The sequence below is a fragment of the Canis lupus genome, chromosome 14 (genome assembly GCF_003254725.2).
Source record: "Canis lupus dingo isolate Sandy chromosome 14, ASM325472v2, whole genome shotgun sequence".
In the NCBI taxonomy this organism is placed as follows: Eukaryota; Metazoa; Chordata; class Mammalia; order Carnivora; family Canidae; genus Canis; species Canis lupus.
Window position 1 is genome coordinate 40,587,420 of NC_064256.1, and position 23,218 is coordinate 40,610,637.

Sequence of the window (23,218 nt, forward strand, 5' to 3'; positions counted from 1 at the left end):
CCTGACTGTTCTGGTTCATTAAAAGTTGATTACTAAACAGTGACCTCTAGTGGCCCATAATTTTCTACTGCTACATTGTTTCTTTTAAAGAGTCAGCCAGGATACATTCCAAAAACCTATTTACCTAAATAAGGCTGTTACTCTGAAATGTTAATATTTTTTCCCTATAAAGGAAAATGCTGCTTTCACTCATTCTCTTTTTAAAATGCATTCCGTGTGACAAATACAAAGTGGTAAAAAAAAAAACACCTTTCTTGTTTCCACACATTCATTAACAAATGGTGACTGAACCCCTATGTGTAGGACTCTGACCTGGGTGTTTGGAGTATTTTATTAATACTTAGAAACTGTATTAGATAATAATAGAATGAACTTCATTCATTCTAATTAGAACCTAGGTCAAACTTAACATGACACTCATACTATTATCTATTCACTGCCTATATACACATGGGACATGCTGAAAACATGTTTTAATTTAAAATTCAAACATACTGGTAATTTCAGATCACTGAATACCAGACTATTGAGGTTTATGTTAAAAGGCAATTGACTAGTACTGTAAAAAAGTAAAAATTAAAAAAAATCTAGCTTATTTCTTAAATTTTTCTCAGAGGCCTTTTTTAAAAAAAAAAAACAAAAACTAATAATGACACTTCTCAAGAGATCTACTTCTATAGCACAAAGCAAACTTTCCAAACATCATCTCTCCCTTAGGATGATTATATTTTTAAAGTATTTAAATGCCTATAGTAATGTTTTAAGTTAAACCCAACTTACAATTCTGTAAACATATCTGACTTTATTACTTGCTACCCAGGTATATTCATTATTAAAACAAAGTTTCAGAAAGGCTCACATTATGAAAAGATGACTTTGGGTATAGTATTGAAAGAATTACATGTATATATCTTCATCCCCCCAATTCAGTCATGGTATTGATCCTGGTTCTCTGAAGTAGTGGCAATGCTGCAGCTTCCTTAGATGATGTAATTAAGCCTCCAATAAATTTAAGATGTAAACAAAAGAAGCAAACTTCATGTACTATTTCTACAGAACACGGGGGTGTGGGGTGCCAGTTGTTTCCTGTGATGATTTAAGATAGTAGCTGGATAATGAGTTATACCTTCTGTAAGAACCGAATCACCATTTAATGCTATTATCAACAGTTCATGACCCACCAGCAAGAAATGTCAACCTGATTAATATAAACACTGCTGACCTCAAAAAAAAAAAAAGAAAAGAAAAAAAACTTACTCCTTACTGTTACTAACATCTACTGTTCTTTAGTATGAAAATATAAAAGCCAAATCTTTAAGTTAAAATATTTTCCCTATGCAAATTTTGCTAAATGAGAGTTGGTAAGACTCTGAAAAGGTAGAACTGAAGACAATACTTAAATATATAGATTGGTTACAACTAAGGAAACATCTTTTTGGAAATACACGATTTTGTAAGTTCATTGTGTCATTTAAAATAGTTGCTTTATCTTTTTAAACAGACAGCATTAACTGGGGTTAGAATAAGATATAATTTTGGTTACAAAGCTCACTGTTAAATTTACTTCTGATATACAAGTTTCAAAAACAACCAGAAATAAGATCAGAAGGATCTAAAAACAGAGATTTTGAAATGTCATATTTCCTTCCATGAGCACAGGTATAAGAATGTTGGTATGAAAGATTCCTTTTTCTCAGTGTAATTGTAGTTCAGTCTGTTTCTGCTTTACACAATGAGCCATTTTTAACTGTAGGTAAACCTGAAAATGTGAAATTTCAGAAGAGGTTATTTAATGCTGTTATTTTCAGATTCCAAAAGGTAAGAGAAAAGCATATCCTATGATTGGGTTTCAGGAAAACACATTAGTAATTTTACACAATGGACAGCTGATCTTCACTAAAAATGGAACCAAATATTCCTCATTACAATAAGCTAGGTTTTCAGCATCTACAAAAAGTAAACCAACTTCTGCTTCTTTGTGCCTGGTTTAAAGGCTGGGCCTCTAAGAAAAGCATCTGACAACCGAACAAGTCAATATTCTCTATAAATGACTGCCAAGCTTGTAAAAATTTCATTTATATCAGGCTTTCTATGGTAACCAAGAGTTTACCCTGAGACCAATATTAAGGAAACAACCCAATAAATCCAGAATGAGGAAAATTTTAAGATAATTGATCTGGACTCCAAAACTGTCAACATCATGGAAGACTTTTTTTTTTTAATGGAGAGTATGGGAACTGCTCTAGATTAAAGAAGGCTGTAGACATATGACAATGAAACATAATGCTATTAGACACTGGATCAAAGAAAAGAAAAAAAGCCCACTTATTTGGAGGATAATTGAGAAAATATGAATATTGGCTCTTTATTAGATGATACTGAATCAATGTCAAATTTCTTGGATGTGATAATAGTCTTGGAGTTACATAGGAAGATGTCCCTGTTCTCAGGAGATTTATTAAAAGTACTTGGGTGTAGATGAATGCATTAGCCAAAAGAAAAAGTTTAGGAGGCTGGGGGGAGAGCCTATAAATTGAAATTAGAAACAGAACAATTAATTAGATAGCAAAGCACTGCTCCATCTATAAAACTCTTTAAACCAAAATTCTGGTGAGCTTTTACCCTATATGCTGATTATTTAGAAATGTTTCATGAATTCTGTTTTTACTGTCTTTAGGCAGGGGGTGAAGAAGGAAAAATTCTGACCTAGAGACCAATGTAGATAAATCCTTGTACTCTGATGAATAAGACACTTTATTAAAAACTTCTGAGTTAAATTTTTATAAACTGAATAATTCTTCATTAGTTTACATTATTATATTGCTGAGTTACCCTGTATCTCCATTTTAACAATCAGGTATAATATATATATGCTTTCTGTCCCTAGTAGCTCTAAGTTTTCCCTGGCAATAGCTTCCCAAGTAAATGAGTAACCACACTAATGGTATTTGTTCTAGGGTATCTACCAGGGCATTATGTATGGAAATTACCTAGCTGAGTTCCATCTGAGGGTTGTTTTACAAATAAAAACTCAACCACCAAAAAAAAGAGGCTAGGTATTTTTATCCTACTACTATCTGACTCACATTAGTAAAGAAACCTGGAAGTAAGGTTCACAGACTGTTTCTATGACACTTTCCAAGCTACTGAGTTACAGCTTATGTAAATCTATAATGTTTACTTCCATTCTAAAACGACACCACGAGTATATTGCACATGTAAACTTTCAAAATACACAGAAGTCTATTTGAATGATCATATATCTAGGGTTTGGTAAGAAGTGATAAAACCAAATTAGAATATATGTGGTTGTTTTTCTAATGACTTTACATGAAACAGAGGTGTCAAGAAAATAAATTCTTCCCCTGATTTTAATGAACGGAATGCAATCGATTATAGTAAGACCACAACAGATATAACTCACTCTAAGAATCATCATCCCTTGCCTCCTTAATAGATAAGAAAAAGTGAGAGAGCAGGTATTTACACCCAGGTCTTCTGAGCAGCACTGTTGGGTAAAAAGAACCTTGCGATTTGTACAGATCCACTCATTTATGAAACTGCCACCAATGAAAGCCATCTGAAAAGAAAAGCTTGAGCACTTAGAAAGAATCTCAGCTCCTAGGAACTAAAAACTATCTAGATAACTAGAATGATCTGCCTAAAAATTCTAGGAAAAATTTTCAGATAAGCATATTTGTAGGGATTCCATAGAAAACCCTTTAAACCAAATTTCTGGTGAGCTTTTAGCCACTAAATTGGTAAAATGTATTTACCAAAATGTTTGGTAAAAATGATTGATTAGGTGTGTTTTGTGCTCTTCAGAGTTTATACTGTAATTTAGATCTTTTCTTTTTAGAAAGATTCATGCATCCACTCACTCATCTCTCAATTCAACCCAAGTTTGGGTGTCTACTATGTTAGGTTCTGATGTAGGCACTGATATGGCAGTGAACAAAACAGAACAAATCTCTACTCTTGTGGCGCTTATATTCTAGTAGAGTCATTATCAACTCAAATTGCATATTAGAAACAATTCTTTGAGACTCTCATGTAGGTGGGGAGAAAGCAAGAGAGGTAGAAATCAGAATGGAAGTAAAGAGGTTAGCTTCAGATAAACCCCTGTTGGTTCATCCAGGAACAGAAAGGCAGAGTATATGTAGGTTAGTAGATGTGGTCATAGGATCCTATGGAAGTTCTTTCATAACTGTCTATCTTCTCTCCGAAAGTAATAAGGAAGATCATCAGCTGACATTGGGGAAGGTTACTAGCGGCTGAAAGAGAGAAGAGAAGGTATGAAATATTGTTTAGGTAATGGAAAGAGTGAATGGACTGTCAAGCAGTCTTAATGATCCACTTGAGATCAGTGATCATTAATTTACAAGAGCAACCAGGCCAACATGGTCATCCGTTTACTCCACCATGTTCAGCTACTCAAGGGCAGGTACAGGGCAAATGAATAGCTGGATTTGCTCAGGGATGGGTCTAATTCAATAGGAGGAAAGAGGAACAAAAGAGAGTTGTTTATGTATAATCATAGACCACGGAACATAAACTGATAGGAAAGGAAGTGGAGACATGAGGACAGGGATAAAAGAAGACACTGTTTTATTATTCTGCTTCAGTTCTCACTCCTTGGGCACGGTCATTAACTATACTGCTTATCCTTTTAACACCTGAAATTCCCTTCTTTTAAAATACTCAATTCTTTTTCTTACAAAAGGTAGCTTGATTACTTTTGTTCAGGAATGACCAAACATAGCCTAAAATCATAGTTTCTTTTATATTTCAGGGCAATTTAGTATTTGTGGGTCTTTCAGCATTTAAAGACAAAGACCTGAATATCATTTTTCTACTTTCATAAAAAAGAAAGGAGATTCTATTATAAATAGAAATCTGGAGACAGATCAATTCAAACAGATTTGGCCTTTCATGGTTTCCTTGATAAAGGCAAATCCTCTAGAAGAAATATAGTACTTGACTTTGTCTCCAACTTTATTTTTAGTGAAGTACATTTGAGAGATGAAAGGTACTTGTTTCCTCTCTTTGGATACAATTAGTATTTGAGATTAGGGGTCAAAAATACTTACTGCTAGGATTTAGGATTTAGAGGCAATCTCTTTCTCTCTTTTTTTAGAAAGAATGTTTAGGATTTTTTAAAAAGTTGACAGAGAGAGGGAATGCACATAAGCAGGGGGAGCAGCAGGCAGAGAGGGAGAAGCAGGCTTCCACACCAGGGAGCCCGATTGAGGGCTCATCTCCCAGGACCCTGGGATCCTGACCTGAGCTGAAGGCAGACACCTAACTGACTGAGCCACCCAGGTGCCCTCAGAGTCTCTTTTGAACAGAACTATCATTTGACTATCTGTTCCTCAAATGGTAGGTAATCCATGCTTCTTTATTCTCTTTGAAACATCACTGTATGCCTTATGAGTCCATAATCTGTTTCTTACAATTGATATATAAAAACCTCTAAAAGTAAAAGACATATTCTTCACTCATTTTACAGCAAAATCTCACCTGAACTGAGGTGAGGTTATTTACAGTCTCCCTTTATTCTGCTTAGTTTGAATATTCAATTATTTCACTGCAGAAATAATTAATGTGTCTGATTACAAGGGGCTGTCCTGGATTCTACTAGGGATGTTACATAATATATATGGTAAATATAAGGTTAGTATCTTTCTAAAAATCAAAAACAAAACTCACATGGCTCCAGGAGTTTCTGGCTTGGTCACAGAGTTAATAGTAATTCACTTCCACTTCCTGAATGATTATGATGTACCAGGCACTGTTTTATAAACGTTATTTTTTTTAAAGATTTTATTTACTTATTTGGGACACCTGGGTGTCTCAGTGGTTGAGCGTCTGCCTTCAGCTCAGGGCATGATCCTGGGGGCCTGGGATGGAGTTCCACTTGGGCTCCCTGCAGGGGGCCTGCTTCTCCCTCTGCCTATGTCTCTGCCTCTCTCTGTGTATGTTTCATAAATAAATAAAATCTTTTTCTTAAAAAAAGATTTTATTTACTTATTTGACAGAGAGAGAGAAAGAGCACAAGCAGGAATAGAGGCAGAGGGAGAGGGAAAAAAAAGCAGGATCCCTACTGAGCAGGGAGCCCAATGCAGGGCTCGATCCCAGGACCCCAAGATCATAACCTGAGCTGAAGGCAGCTGCTTAACCGATTGAACCACACAGGTACCCCTATATACGTTATTTTAATTTAACTGAACACTGAGGAATGAGTCTTTAAATCCCAGGGATGTTAGAATTTATGAACTTTAATCCAGTCTTTTCCCTACCTCAGAATCCATCCAGCTGCTCTGCCACAGTGAGGAGCTAAGCTAGCCACTCCCTGTGCTCATCTGGTAGTTTTCATTTCTCTTTAATCGGACACAGTATATTACATGTGTAAAACGCACAAACTTTAAGAGTCAGCCAGGCTTCGGTTTGAATTTGCTCTACCTCCACAAATAGCTAAGACATGTTCCTTAACGTCTTTGTTCAATCTCTTCTACATAAACAAAATAAGGGGGGTTAGGGGAAATACTACTTACACCACAGGATTATAAGTGAGAATCAAATGAGATAATGTCTGTAAAGCATTCAGCTACTTTGTAACAGTACCTGGCTGGGGACTTATTATGTAATTGTAGTTCATGAAAAAATAACTCTCCTTTACCTATCTCTACCAAAGGCAGGTGTATGATGCTGTTCACTTTCTAAATTACAGACGTTATTCCATAAAACTCTTTTTCACCGGGATCCCTGGGTGGCGCAGCGGTTTGGCGCCTGCCTTTGGCCCAGGGCGCGATCCTGGAGACCCAGGATCGAATCCCACGTCGGGCTCCCGGTGCATGGAGCCTGCTTCTCCCTCTGCCTGTGTCTCTGCCTCTCTCTCTCACTGTGTGCCTATCATAAATAAATAATAAAAAAAAAATTAAAAAAAAAAAACAAAACTCTTTTTCACCGAAATAAAATGATATTCACATGATAAATGCTCTTGTTTTCAAAGGACCTTTATTTTGATTTCAAGAGCAGCTTTATTAGCCACTGAATGTCACAGATACATGGCTGGCATACAGAATCTTAGAGCTAAGACAGATGTTAGAAGAAGCATAAATACTGATCAACTATTATATCCCAGGAATATGACAACTCAATTCTTTCAACAAGCCTAACAGGTGGCTATTATTGTCCCAATTTTTAAAATAAAGGAGAAAATTTTCAATTTAAATAACTTAGACAACATCACAAAACTAGTGAAGAACAAGATGTCTTTGGGGCACTTGGCTGGCTCCGTCAGTAGAACATGCAACTCGATCTCAGGGCTGTAAGTTCAAGCCCCATGATAGGTATAGAGATCACTCAAAAATAAAATCTTAGAAAAAAAAGATGCCTTTATCAAGAGCCAGGAGGAAACAGTATCCATGATGCAGCCCTAACACTCTTAGAATAACATTTTTAAAACTTTTTCTATCTTCTCTCCCCAGAGAAAACTACTTAATACCTTAGTGTCAGAGAATACATTTGTAATAAACACAGTTTATATTTTTTTTACAAAAATTGAATCATATTGTGTTATTGTCTCACAACCTCCTTTTCCTAACAAAACACCATAAAACTTTTTCATGTCAAATATTTATCATTTTGATTCATATTATGTAATTTAAATCCTGATTATTAATTCCCTCCTCCTGGGCATCAGGTTTTTCCAAGTCATCATTATTTTACATCAATGGTTCTTAAACTTTTTGGTCTTACATATTATTGAGGACCCCAAAGATTTTGCTTATGTGGATTACATCTGTCAGTATTTATTATATTAGAAATTAAAACTAAGAAAATTTTAAAATATTCCTTAATTTACTCAAAAATAATAAACTCACTATATGTTACATGCTTTCATGAAAAATAAGCTTTCCCCCCCAAAAAAAGAATATTTACTGAGAAGAGTATCCTTGTCTGACAATTTTGCAAATCTCTTTAATTCTGGCTTAATAGAAAACCGCTAGATTTTTATACCAGCTTGAATACAAAGGCAGATTTACGTTGTTTTGGTTGAAATATATAAAGGAAAAGCTGATTTCATATGGGTATATAGTTGGCAAATGGAAGATTATTTTATATCATCCTTGCACAGGGGCCATGCTAATCTTCTCTGTATCGTTCCAATTTTAGTATATGTGCCAAAGCAAGCAATGGAAGATTGTTTTAATAACGTTTTCAGACAATTGTGATTACCTTTGATATTAAACCCAAACTTGACACGTGGTGGTTTAATAAAGACCAATTGCACATGTGTAATCTAAAATTGTTTTCAATGAACTTTTTTCAGTCTGTCACATTAAGATCTGTCTATTTTGCACTTTGAATGCATCTTTTACTCAGGTGTAATTCTGCAACATCATACAATGGTCTTTTGGAAAACAGTGGTTCGGTGAGTTATGCAGATCTTCCAAATTCCTAATATCACATACTAGGAATTCTTTATATAGCACATTCCTTAATAGTACAACAAATGTCATCGTAAGTCTTTGCCATTAGGAAGCTGTCAGGCTCATAGCATCAGATACAAATTTTCAAAAATTCTAATTTTTGCTAAAAGATTCAATTTTATCATGGCAACAAATACTTTTATCAGTTTTTCCTTGAAGTAACAGGATCTTTGTTCTTTTTCTATAAAATGTCTTGTCATAAATAAAAATGGTGTTCCACAAAAAAGTAGATACTTCAGCAGGGAAGTCAATCACAAAAGCACTTTTCCTCAAGACAACCAGAGTACCTACTGTGGCAGAAGTGTTATATGCATACTTTCCATTTCATCACACAAAATATTAAAAAAACACATGTATGCAAAAGTCAAGATTTAATAAAATTAGTACATTTTATTGCTTCATCAAAGACCTTCTTAAGCGAAACTACATGTGTGTCACAATGAAGAACACACAATGTCTTGATTCATGCTAAGGGCTTATAGTTTTACTCACCATTCCATTTGCACTGTAATATTAGCATTATTATGAAAATAATGTTGACCTCATGGCCTCCCTGGAGGTCCATGGGAACACATGAGAGCCAGAGAACACATGAGGTTCGTGAGAGCATACTGACAACCAGTGTTCTCAACAATGCTAAAAGAACATTCAGATAGCTAAATCTTTATACACATTCTTAATTTGTGGGGATAAAGTCTAGAAAGTGGAATTACTAGAGGAGTTAATTATTTATATACATGTTTCAAAGCTTTTGATGCATATAGCCAGACTGTTCTCTGAACTGGCTGAAATAATTTACATCCCCAATAGCAGTCTATGCAGCTACATATTTCCCCTACCTTTATTAAAAACAGACTTTTGTATCTTCGCCAATTTGAAGGTTAAAAATGGTAACTCTTCTAGACTGTTCTTAATGTCATAAAGTGCAAGTTGCTCTAGTATGAACTACTTTGTTTCACCAGAATTTGGTTGCACTAAACATAAGCTTTGGGCTTGTAACAGCAAGTTTCTCAATTTACTAGAAAATGCTTCTAAGTAGTTTTCCTATCCTTAAAAAGCTGTATTGTCTAGTTACATGATTTTTTAGAGTAGGAATGTTATAAGACAGCAAAATTCTCAATTTAAGAACACAGATGTAAACTTTTTAATAGCAAGCATAAAGCTGGCCTTCTTCCCGTTTATTCTCATCTGAGATGAGTGGTTATATAATTCCTCCACATAAATGCAGTCCACCTCGACACACTGACTTCATACCAGTTCACTTACTTTCTTTGTAGTTAATTCTTTAAACAGGTCATTTTTGCTTATGAGCAATAAATCCAAGATAAATTATTAAATTATCACTGATTTCCTAGAAAACAAGTATGCCCTTATGACAAATATGAAAGAGGGAAAACATGCAAAGTAATATTGTTTTTCATCTTAACTAATGGTCAACATGAACCCTCAGGAAGGTGGCCAACCCAGTTTCAAGGTTTTAAGAATGCAACATAATCCAGACTGCAGTCTAGAGCAAATGTGTTTAAAAAAAAAAAAAAAAAAAAAAAGCCTACAGTCTTTGAAAAGGAAGGGCATCACTCTGGGAAGTGTTAGCTTTGTGGATGTAACAGTGACCACCTCTACTTTCCTGGGACAGATTTCTTTAGCTTAACAACCCTCGCTGGTGACTTGTGACATTCTCCTGCCAGTCCCTGCAGGTCCAGTACCCTGACAGGCCATTATGAAAAGGCTCTCTAACAGGGCCACTGGCTGTCAGAAGCCACCAGCTGGCCTGCCACAGCCCTGCAGTCGCCAGGGTCCAGCTGCCAGTCTGGGCGGTGCTGTCCATGCTGAGCAACGTGCCACCCAGCTGCTGCATGGTCACGTCCATCTGGAGCTCTCTAGCTAGACAAATCTCTATGCCTGTCAGATCTCTTCAGCAGGCCTTGTTATGCAAATTCAATTACTCAAGTGTGCCCTATTACTGCTGGCTAACTGCTCCTAGAACCAATCTCACACTGACAGTTCACATTTTTTGCTCACCAAAAAGTACCTCATTTATTCTTGCTTTGCTATTCCCTTGTATCATTAAGCTGAACAGCCAAAGTCCACGGTATTCTAACCTCTCTGCAGTGGGCTACTGTTCTCCACAAAGAGCGCAGGGGAAAATTAATTACAAAAGAAAACCTTCTTATCAGACATGAAGTGGTATTAAAGCTGCAGCCTCCCTGCACTTGACAGAGATGATTTTACTACCAGAAATAGGAAATTTAAATCTTAATGACGGAAAGGAATACCTGGTATAACAAGTTATACTGGACCAAAAAAAATGAATTATTAGGAGAAAAATGCCATAGTAGTACTTTTACTAATACTCACTTTTAAATAAAAAGGGAAGTGACAAGAAATTTCAGGTAAAGTTCATGCTGATGGCTCCCTGCCTTGTCTACAATTCCCACTCCCATGTGCCCCTCCCGAGCCATGCACTCCCTGCCTGTTCCTCCCTCCTCCCCACGTGTCCTCTTCACCGCCTCCTTCAATTAAATTTCTTTCTCTTTTAATAACTCATCTGAGCCAACAAATAATTTGGAGATTATATGGGATATAAGTACTCAAGGCAATTAACCATTTCTAAATTCAGCTTAGGAGGAAAAGAATCCAGCTAAATGTTTGCTTATGAATCATGCAATGATACAAACACCAACACAAATTTAGCAAAAACAGGTACTACAGGGTAAAGAATGATATTTGGACTCCATTCCCCAAGGAATGTTTCTAGCACAGGAATGTTTAGAATCTTTATTCTGAAAATAGTAATTCACTGCAGATTGCAAAAGTGAAAGAATGAAGACAGCTGGCCAGGCAAAAGCTAAATTTGAAATCTATTTCAGGTTTAAAGTCCATAATACAAGGAAGGGAAGATTACTGGTTTTAGCTGGTTTTTTTTTTTTTTTTTTTTTGGTTTGCTTAATTTCCTAAATGAATCTGGAAATAAATAAGGGAAGGAGGTCCTCCAAGGCAAGAAATGTTGTTTAAAAATAATAACAATAAAAATTATATATATATATAGTACTGTATATATATATATGCGCAGTATTTTTGCATTAGCATACATACATAGTATTTTTTAAAGTTATTTATTTTGAGAGAGAGTGCACAAGTAGGAGGCAGGGCAAAGGGAACGGGAGAAAAGGAATCCTTAAGCAGACTCCCTGCTGAGGGCGGAGCCCAACATGGGTTTCAAGAACAAGGACCCCTAGACCCCAGCCAAAATTAAGAACCGGCCACTTAACCAACTGAGCCACCCATGCGCCCCCATGGTATTTTAAATACATATAAATATATAGTATAGTCAAATATACCACAAAATCATCTTATTATCTGATAATTTACTAATTTATATTTCCTTAATTTTGCTTATAGAAATCACTAACAGTTCTTCAATTATATCCAAGGAATCAACACTCTAAAAGTATATTTTGTTATATTCTCTACTTATTTTTTCTTTTTTATCCTGTTCTTGATCAAACAGGAAAAAGTGTGGTATCTTTATGCTTGCCCTTCCTTACACTCCTAAAATCAATAGTTTTTAAAAATTGCTTATCAGGGCACCTGGGCGTCTCAGCTAGTTAAATGTCTGTCTGCAGCTCAGGTCATGATCCCAGGGTCCTGGGATCAAGTTCTGCATTGGGCTCCCCACTTTTCAAGAAGCCTGCTTCTCCCTCTCCCTCAGTCTGCCACTCCCCCCTGCTTGTGCTCTCTGTCAAATAAATAAGTAAAATCTTAAAAAAAAAACAAAAACAAATTAGGAACCATTCATATTTGTAAGAAATAATACCTATCTCACAGTAAGACTTTTTTTAATGTAGGAATGGCAATATTAGGAAATAAGGCAATACTGAAAATGTGTTTTTATCTAATGAAATGTTTTTATCTGCATTTATATTTCTACTTATAAATGCAAATTAACAAAAAAAGTGTAAGTCAAGCATATGTCTATTACATTTAGACATCACTAAAAAGCTTATACTTTAATTAGGAGAAACCTAAAATTTATTTTAATTGTTTAATTTTTATGGTGGTGACAGGGTTCAAAACACACTGTCCTAAAATATGGCGCCTTGCCATATGATGAAATTTGAGAAACTGCAGATGCAGAAACAACTCTCTGACCTTCCCTTTCTCCCTTGAAGTAGATCATAAGACCCTCAAGTGAGAGGTACCCTCCCTATACCTAGAGGAAAGGAACATCCTTATCTCCAAAGACAGAGGGACTCGGGGGATCCCAATGAACAGGCCCTGCAAAGCTTCCCCCAGTTTACTATCCTCACCTGATACCCTTTGTCCTATCTATTTTCCCACTTTCTACTACTCTTCATCAACCTTGGTCCAAAAACAGCTTTAACCACTGGCAGAGGTGGATGTCTTCCTCCTTATGAAGACTCCCTATTACATAAAACTTATATTAAGTAAACTTGTATGCTTTTCTCTTGTTAATCTGTCCTTTGTCAGTCTAATTTACTGACAAAAGAATCAGGGGAATAGAAGGAAAAAGATATTTTTTCCTCCCCTTCGGTGAATAAACATTTTTTTCCAAATCTTTATATAAAAAGTAGAAAATCAGTAACCAGGACTCATCCTTGAACTACTCTGTTAGAGTCTCAAATTTTTATCAACTGAGAACTTCATTTTTTTACCTTAATAATTCCAACAGTGATCTTAATAATAGGACTAATTAACACCACTGAGTACATACAATGGATCAAATACCTTTCTCTAAAGGTAAACCTATGAAGTAGGTATTACTAATAATGTCCATTTTACAAATGAAGAAACTGAGGAACAGAGATGTTAAATAACTTCTCAAGATCATATGGCCAGTTTGCATCAGGGAAACTAGCTCTGAACTCCACTGCCTCCAATTTATTACAGAAACTAAGAGAAAACTGGAACTCAACCATGTAATGTGTAAGACAATTACCGTATTGTAAATATAGTCTTGGGAAATATGCTCCTGAATATAAATTAAACTGAAGACAGTTATGACAGCAGTTTTCTCTATGGTTCATTTCTGGAAATGAATGAACTTGCCCAAGTCTATACAACTAGTAAGCAACTCAAACTTGAGTTTTGAATCCAAATCCCATGATCCTTCATCACATCACACAGACTCTTCTCAAAGCTCTAAAAGTCCTGTTTTGCGAATCAGAGTTCTGATATGGTTTCAAGATTCCCAAATAGTAATGTATATTTTTCCCCTCTGATTATGTTAGAACATTCTGGCAAAGTCAACCCTGAAGGTTTTTTGGTGAGAAAAAAAAAAAGGAAAGATAGAAATTCTACTATGTGATTTTCACAAAAAGCAAAAGCCTTAAAAAATGGCATTACAGTAAGGACTATGCTCACACAGGAGATTCAATGGCCATCTTTTTACAGATCAGTGGCAGTTTTTGTCTTACATATTATTTAAGCCTCAAAATAATCGACACATAGTATCAGTACTAAGATTCTAACCACTTGTAGTTATGCCTAAAAAAGTCAGAGAAATCAAATAATTTACCCAAAGCCACATAACAGATAGTGGGAACAATGAACTCAAATCTGTCTTCAGACTCCTAATATAAGTGCTCTTTTTACGATACCCAATTTGCTTTCATACTGTAATTATATACTTTGCTGCCCCAATAGTTAATCAGAATTTCCTTCCTATGTAATTCTGTCCACCCTTCAAAGCAAAAAATACTGGTCTCCAAATTTCTAAATCATCTGAATAGTTTCTTCTTGATTCTTTCAGAAGCATAAAGTGCAAATATAAAGGATTCCCACAGAACGAAGTCAGCCAAAAACACACACAGTACTTCACAGACATCTGACTGATAGATTTTAAAAGGAACATCTGCTATTACTTAGCCACTACCCATCTGATCCCTTTAGAGCCCTACCTCTATCTACACCTCAGCTGTATAGTGTTCTGAAGGTATCTGTTAATTCCTTCAGAGTCCTAGATAAGGATCTCACTTAATTCTATAAACTAGAAATATCACTTTCTTCAAAGTCTGGTCATAATATTAGCACCTGGAATTAGAAAAGCACTTTCTTATCACATTGAGAGCATACTACCAGGAATGGCTAAGTAAAATTATATTTCCAGCTTTCAGTGAGGTAGCCTGGTGGTTTCAATCCCTAAATACCTCCCTCAAGGAACAGAGAAATGGTTAGTGGGGCAGAAGACATCTCAGGAAAGATTTTAATACTGCAAGAGAACCACATTAGTTTTTTTTTTTTTTTAAGGGGCTTAAATGATAACACCATCATATTTTGGTATCAGATGGTCTCATCTAAGACTTCAATATTTTTTTTAAGACTTCAATATTTAATGTTAAGCTTAGCTTTCAGCTTTTTTAAACAGACACGCAATATAAATTCTATTAACTGAGTACAAGTAGCAATTTTCATTTAAAAACTTTTCAACAAATCTCAAGTCTCTCCCTGGAAGTAAATTTTAAGTTAGTGAGGACGTGAGCCCTCATAGCTGAGTCCACTGCAAGTTCTGTCTCCAGTGAACAACACAGGTGATTTCATCATTTAGTTTTTATTATCTGCAAGCATTTGCCCAGAACACAATGTAAGGCATTTACAAAGATAGTATTTTTCTAAAAAGTACAACTAAATTTGCCTTCTGAAATTTAGGCTAACAACTGTCTTGTTAGCCTAGAAAAAGGGACGTTTTCTTTCTTTTTTTTTTTTTTAAGGTTTTATTTATTCATGAGAGACACAGAGAGAGACAGAGGCATAGGCAGAGGGAGAAGCAGGAGCCCCACAATGAGCCCGATGCAGGACTCGAACCCAGGACCTTGGGATCACGCCCCAAGCTGAAGGCAGATGCTCAACCACTGAGCCACCCAGGAGTCCTGAAAAAGGGACATTTTCTAAATGGAGTCATGGGCTTCCCAAAACGAAATATACTGCTACCATAATTTCTCATGCTATCCTTTCCTACCCGCCCCTGCTCCAATCTACATAAATGCTTTTCTGAATACAGTGATTCTGAAAGAGACTTCCTGTGTCTTGCCAATCTGGCTCATCTCATTTCTTGCTACTTCTCCCTTCCTTTACAACCAGAAACTTCAAAATCCAGAAATATCCAACTGCCAGAGTTCAGTAAAAACATTGTGCTGCTTCAGGTTTCTGCATCCCTGCATATGCTGTATTCCTGTGGCCTGAAAATAGGCCTCCTCTTCTCCCCTTGGCAAATTTCTATTTATCTTTTAAAATGTAATTTAGACCTCACCTATTCAAAAAAGTCAATCATGAGATGCCCTAAATAGATCAATAACTTCATTTTGAACATTGTGTATGTTACATTTAGTACCATGTGTTGCTTTATGAATATGCATCTGCCTCATCTAATACATGATGATGACCTTGAGGGCCCATTCATCTCTTTCCCAGCACTCAGCAGAGTACAGGAAACACAGGAGTTGCTCAATGAATGTTTGCTGGATGAAAGGATGTTGAAGAATAAAGAACAGAATATGATGAAAAGGGACTGGATGTTTAGTCAGGAAACAAAAAGAGAAAAGAGAAGAAGAAATGGAGGACAAGGATAAAAACAATTTAAAAACCTACTGGGACCAACTTGGATATTTCTTATCCCAAAAGCTGTACCTCTACTTGGTTCCATCCAAGGCAGGAGTTATTCTTAGTGAATATCACGGTTGACTTTTAGTTCCTAAATCTAAAGTACTTTGAGGAAAACAACTGAACACACTATCATGTTACCACATTTCCTAAAGCCATGACTCTAGCTCAAGGTACCATCCTCACATGGTTGGCCTATTCCAACAGACTCCCAGTTAGTCTCCCAGCTTTTACCCTTTTACCCTCTTTTTTTTTTTTTTAATTTTTATTTATTTATGATAGTCACAGAGAGAGAGAGGCGCAGAGACACAGGCAGAGGGAGAAGCAGGCTCCATGCACCGGGAGCCCAACGTGGGATTCGATCCCGGGTCTCCAGGATCGCGCCCTGGGCCAAAGGCAGGCACCAAACCGCTGCACCACCCAGGGATCCCGACCCTTTTACCCTCTTATAGAAAATCCAGATGTGATTATCCTGCCTCCCTGCTTAAAATATTCAATCAAGGCTTCCCACTGTTCTTAGTATAAAGAACAAAATGAGTAGCATGACTAAAAGGAGCTTGATAGGCCAGCCCAACTCTTTAGCCTCATCCAAACCACACTTCCCTTCAAATGTACCACCCTCTGTTTGGAACATTCTTCTCCTGTGCCTAGTTAGTTCATTCCCTCTTGAAGGTCACAAATCAATGGTTACTTTGTCCAATAAGACCTTCCTGACCTCTAGGAAAAATCTCCCCATCTACAGAATCCTTTAGCCCATCTTATCCCACTGCATCATAGTAACAAAAATACTGTATAGCTTTTTGTGGTAAAATTAGTATCTGTCTCCCCTCAATTAGATTATGAATTTCATTAGGGCAGGGATGGTTTCTATTCTGATTACTCACTTTCTAGTGCCAATGGAGTATCAGATCCATACCAAAAACATCTTAAATATTTGTTGAGGAACCGAATGAAAACACACATTAAAATTAAGAATCATGGGATATTTCCTTAACCTCCTTTAAACCAAAAGCTACCATTGTGTTTATGATCAAATTCATTAAAGCATTCTCATTAGTAACAGGAACATGACAGGCACACTTATTATTACTACTATTATTCAAAATTATTCTGGTAGTATCACCCAATGTAAGTAGTAAAGCAAGAAATAAGAGATCTAAATTTAGAAAACCTAAGGCAAAATGATCATTTTTAGAACTGGAAAACCCAAGACAGCCAACTGAAAAACTACTAAAAACATAAGAAAATTCAAAAAGGAAGTTGAGTTCAAATTAATATGTAGAAATCAATACTTTTCATATTTATGAACAAGAATAGTTGGAATGCTAAAAAAGAAAAAGAAAGGCCTCCATGTATACCAACAACAGTAAAGATAAAAGGACTTTGGAATAAACTGTACAAGGAATGCTTAGGATATACAAGAAGAAAACTTGAAAATCCTAGTAAGAGATATAAAAGATACAAAAATTGAGTAAATCTTACTCTTAGACTTGGTCTTGTAAATATACCAATTTTCTATAAATTAATCCATGAACCCAGTATAATCTCAATCAAGATATTAATAGAATGTTTTGCGAGAAACATGATAAAATGACTCTCGTGTCTATTTAGAACAATAAAAAAGCAAAAGTAAACTGGAAAATTCTGAGAGGGGAAAAAAGACCAATGAAAGACTACCTACCTTTCCCAGGTAGGATAGACAGGAAAATAAAGCAACAGAAAGTAAAAATGTCCTACTTAAGGAAAAATCAACAAGGAGATATCAATAGAAGAGTATGGAGAGCTCAGAGTAGACCCAAATACACATGGCAATTGAGTGTATGAAATTAAAAGAGTCCCGGGTCCCCAGGATCATCCCCTGCACCAAAGGAGGCTCTAAACTGCTGAGCCACCAGGGCTGCCCACTAGATTGATTTAAAGAAAAAGTAATCTAGATCTTTACCCTCCTTCCCTCCACCATAATAAATCCTAAATGAATCAAAAATTTAATTTTAAAAAATGAAATCATTAAGCAAAATAAAAATGTGTAAATCTTTTTTTAAATTTTATAATCTTGGAGAGACAACAGGACATAAAAGTCAGAAGTCATAAAAAGTAAGACTGACAAATTCAGTGATCGAAGAATTCAAAATTTCTATTTTTCAAAAAGTACTATAAACAAAATGAATAAAGAAGAAATGACAAACTGGCCACAAATATTTGCAAGATATATATTTCCCCATACATACTCACACTCTGTAAAATATAAGAGCAGGAGTATAAATGTGGGTATGGGTATATGAGGGAGTATGTTTTCTCTCTGATTTATTCCCAGGCCTAGACTAGTACTTAGTACATAGTAGATAGTCAATAAATATTTGTTGAATAAATGAATAAGCATTTGACACTAATACATATCAATTAGAAAAGATCAATGCCAAAAAAAAAAAAAAAAAGAAAAGATCAATGCCTAGCACAGTGCGCAGCAAATCCTAAGTACTCAACAAATATCCACCGAAGGAATGAATCCAATAAAAACATGTCCAAAGGATAGGAAGAAACAATTACTGGAACAAAAAAACAAAAACAAAAATAAATGGCCAGGAAACATTATTAAAATGCTCAAACTAAGGAGAATCTGGATGGCTCAATGGTTGAGGATTCACCTTTGGCTCAAATGGTAACCCCAGGATTCTGGGATCAAGTTCCGCATCACACTCTTCTCATGCAGCCTGCTTCTCCCTCTGCCTATGTCTCTGCCTCTCTCTCTCTCTCTCATGAATAAATAAATAAAATCTTTAATAATAATAATAATAAAATGCTCAAACTCATAACTTGGAATTTTTAAAAAATGAAAGAAAGAAAATTAAAACCCTTATGCCATTTTTTAACTATCAGACTAGGAAAAAAAATAAAGATAGTGTTGACAAGAGTATTAATAAATAGGTTCCTATACTGTTAATGGAAGATTTAACTTTGGTGAAAAACCTGGCAACATCAATCAAAATTTAAAATACACAAACTCTTTGACCCAGTAATTCCATTTCTTAGAATTTCTCTTAACACAAACTCTTTGACCCAGTAATTCCATTTCTTAGAATTTCTCTTACTGGGATGCCTGGGTGACTCAGCAGTGAGCATCTGCCTTTGGGGGGGGGGGCGGCGGGGATTCCTGGAGTTCCAGGATCTAGTCCCACATCAGGCTCTCTCCAGGGAGCCTGCTTCTCCCTCTGCCTGTGTCTCTGCCTTTCTCTCTGTGTCTCTCATGAATAAAAATAAATCTTAAAAAAAAAAAAAAAGAATTCTCTTACTGATAAATTCATGTATACTGTACATACATGAAAAGATCTATGTCCCAGAATATTCAGGGTAGCCTTTCTATAATAGCAGAAGTCTGTCCAGTTAATGGAATGCTTTATAATAATTAAAAAGTATAAAATAAATCTTTTCTATATCAAGACACATAAAATTACATTAAGTGAAAAAATAAGTTGCAAAAACCAATCCCATTTTTGTTTTTAAAAGTGGCATATGCAAATACACATTTAAAACATTTAGACATGGTCTTACTAGGAAATACAAAAGTTAAGAAGAAAAGGTGGACAAGTGTATTCATTTCATTAAAAATTTTTGAAGGGAAAAAAAGCAAAGACAATGAAAATAAAGGAACGAGGAATAAAAGTTACATAGAAGATTTTTTTAAACAGAGAAGTGGTAAGAAAACCTGATGGCCCTAGGAATCCAGAGTTATGATTTGTATCTTTATTTCCAAAAAGGATTCTGTGATAGTTTATGATACAAACACACGAACTTGTAAGTGCTAAGAAGAAACAGAGTGGGTCCTTCATGTTCACCATGTATTCCCAGTGCCTACTAGACAGTAATGACTAAGTAAGTATGTGACAAACTAAAACTACAAGTGAGAATGGAAACCATACAGAAACAGGGAAGGCTTGAAAAGGATGATGATTATTACTAGGTGCCAAAATCTAGCTCTGATTTCCTAGCAGCCTCAGTAAAAAGAAAAACTTGGTATCACAAGCCAATAATCTTCCAACAAGTACACAGGCTACCCCCCACTGTGGGAGGTGGTGCCAGAAGCGCGCCCCCCCCCCCCCCCCCCCCGCCCCAACCAGAGGTATTTACATACTCTCCACAGGTGCTATAACCCTGGTCAAAGACCTGGGTGCACTTCAGACACCACTGAGACCACCTAGTACTCCGATGATGGTTCACCACTTTTCTCCAACATTGGTGCAAGACTGTGAGCCTCCTAGTATCCTTCGCTAAGTTGCTTCTAACTATTAAAGCTAGGAATATATAAAAGCTAGAACATCAAAGATAAATGAGCTGGAAAAGGGAATTTCAGATTCAAAAACTAGTCAACTTTTAATTCCCTACATTAAGGAAGTATTAATGCAAATAACTGAAATTGAGGAGAATAATTATTTACAAATCACCCTACAAATTCAGTTTAGGCTACTACTTTATTCCCAGATTGCATCCAGTTGAGCTAGAATGGGAATCCCTGAAGAAAGAAAAAAAAAAAAAAACAGTGTCTTCAGATGATGACATGTAGTTAGGTTAGACTCTCCTACCCATTTTTAGTGATGTTTATCAAAAGGATTTGATCAAACATTTGTTTCAATGCAATATCTAAGTGCTTGCTAGTACCTTTCAACCCCAGCGTAGGTAAACCACAGATTTGCATAAAAGCTACTAGAAGTAAAAGTTATACTAGTCAAATTAGAATTAAACTTAAAAAAAAGTATGGACAAAGAGGGACACGCCTCTTAGAATATTAGAAATATGTACAAAGAAATCTTTTTAGCAATACAACCAAGAATAACTATGCTATGTGAGAGAGACTTTAACACTGTGTCCCTTGAGTAATCTCTCTGTGAACACAAGAGAACTACATAACTTCTTTGCTTCCATTATTATTTTGCAAAATAGGAGCAATTCTTCATTATGCAGACATCTCTCCCTGTATGCTCAGAGAGAAAAGGTTTTGATTACTTCTACTATTTATATTATTTCAGACAAAAGTGATCATCATTTCTGGGTTTTGTTCCTAAACCTTTGTAGAAGAGACAAAAAAAAAAAATCACAAGCGTCAGTGAAAAGTACACATTATTATTACTGATCTCCTGATGGGCTTGTTTCCCCAACAGTTTGAATACTATGATTCCATTTTCTTCAGGAAACTGAAACAAACAGTAATCTTTCCAGATCAAACTTCCACCAAGCAGTTTTAGTACAACATTTATCATACCTAGCAAAACCACCAGAGGACAACTCCATCTGCTACAACAAAACAGAGAAAGATAAAGGTCTCCAAACACTTAATAGCACTTTCCAAAAAAAGGGCCATAAACCTAACACCACTGAAAGAGAAATGCAATCTGCACTTTGCAGACCTAGACAGGAATTGCTTCAATACTATCTTTTTCCCTCTTCCTCACCATAAAAACTACCCACCCCTAGTTGTGATGTACAGATCTACATCCCAAGAGTCTTAGGAGATTAGGAACCCACAAGTGCCAACAAAGACAGGAAACAAGGACTTCTTTCCCACACAAGCTTTGTCGCCATTTCATTTCAATTAATTATGTATTGAGTGAACACTGAAAAGAAAAGCAAAAAGTATGCCCACTCAGAAGCACAACCAAGACAAAGTACAACTCAAACTAGACATATGATAACACAATCACCCCTATCAAACCAAGGTTAGATGTGGAACACCTTAAGAGAATATGAGAATGATCCCACCCATTTGTTTTAAATCATTACTAGGAAAGAATAATTAAAGGGCCCATCAAAAAGCAAACACCATATCAAAGACATGGGTTCACATAGGAACATATGGACTTAAAGAGTCTACCAAAGCTGTGGCTTGGGGTCCGAGGAAAAAAATTTACTAAATGCCTTCCTTGGGTCCAATTTAAAAAAGAATGGAAAGGAAGGAACTTACTTTAAGGAATTTCAGTGGGAAATGCAGGGGAAAAAACAAACAGAAGCAGTTGGATAAATTTTTCATCCTAAACTCTATTTCGAATCCTTTTACATTGATTTTTTTAGTTTTTAAGATTACAATTAAAAGTCAGCAGGAAAAAGTAAAATAATGCAAAGAAAATTAAATGTTGATGACTCAAAAGATGAGGGGGTTAGGAAAGGTATTTTTTTCTCCCTTCAAAAAGGTTTGCATGAAAAATTATAAATAGATGTTTGTTGGTCCTCTTTGTAATTACATTGCGATATCATATAAAAAAATTCAAGCACGTTTAAAATTCAGGGGCATTTGGGTGGCTCAGTGGTTGAACATCTGCCTTTGCCTCAGGATGTGGTCCCAGGGTCCTGGGATGGAGTCCCACCGTTAGGCTCCTCGCTGGGAGCCTGCTTCTCCCTCTGCCTAAGTCTCTGCATCTCTTTCTCAGTGCCTCTCATGAATAAATAAATAAAAACCTTCATTTTTGTTGCCAATGGGAAAAAAAATTCAGTTTAAGTTACCATGAGGGGGTAGCCCAGTTGGCTCAGCAGTTTAGCACCTGCCTTCAGCCCAGGGTGTGATCCTGGGGACCCAGGATCAAGTCCCGTGTCAGGCTCCCTGCATGGAGCCTGCTTCTCCCTCTGCCTGTGTCTCTGCCTCTCTCTCTCTCTCTCTGTCTCTCATGAATAAATAAATAAAATCTTAAAAAAAAAAAAAAAGTTACCATGGGATGTGGAGAAAATAACATTTCTTAGATGGTAAAATTTTGTCTTGGCAGAGCAGGGGAGAAGTGCCAGGTGAAGAGTCACATCCGCACAGATGCACATCTATGATTCTCGATAGAAAATAAGTGCGAAATAGTAAATGGTTAGAGCGTGAAACCACAAACAGCCCATTTCCACAGTACCTTTTCCCAAAACTCATGCCGCAGTTATGATCCTATCTACATGACACATACTACAAATTAAAATAAAAATCAGCAACTCCTTATTTTAGAATTTATTTACCGTTTATTTTGGTATTTAACTATATTGTAAACATATTTAATAAAAGGTGTTCAGCATGGACATCAAAATTATTATTTGGAAGTGCTACTTTCCCTATTATTTTTAACTCTACGTCCACATATAGTTGA

The 23,218-nt window shown here is 36.0% G+C and overlaps 1 protein-coding gene and 1 non-coding gene across 2 annotated transcripts in view; both read right to left on the minus strand.

Annotated features, from left to right (window-relative positions):
* The window catches only part of HIBADH (3-hydroxyisobutyrate dehydrogenase), a 108,670-nt gene that overhangs the window by 46,116 nt on the left and 39,336 nt on the right, over nucleotides 1-23,218 (minus strand). The gene's annotated exons all lie outside the window — the stretch shown is intronic.
* LOC112670921 (U6 spliceosomal RNA) lies at nucleotides 8,096-8,199 on the minus strand. Its single transcript, XR_003143299.1, has one exon. It is a non-coding gene; the product is annotated as a U6 spliceosomal RNA (small nuclear RNA).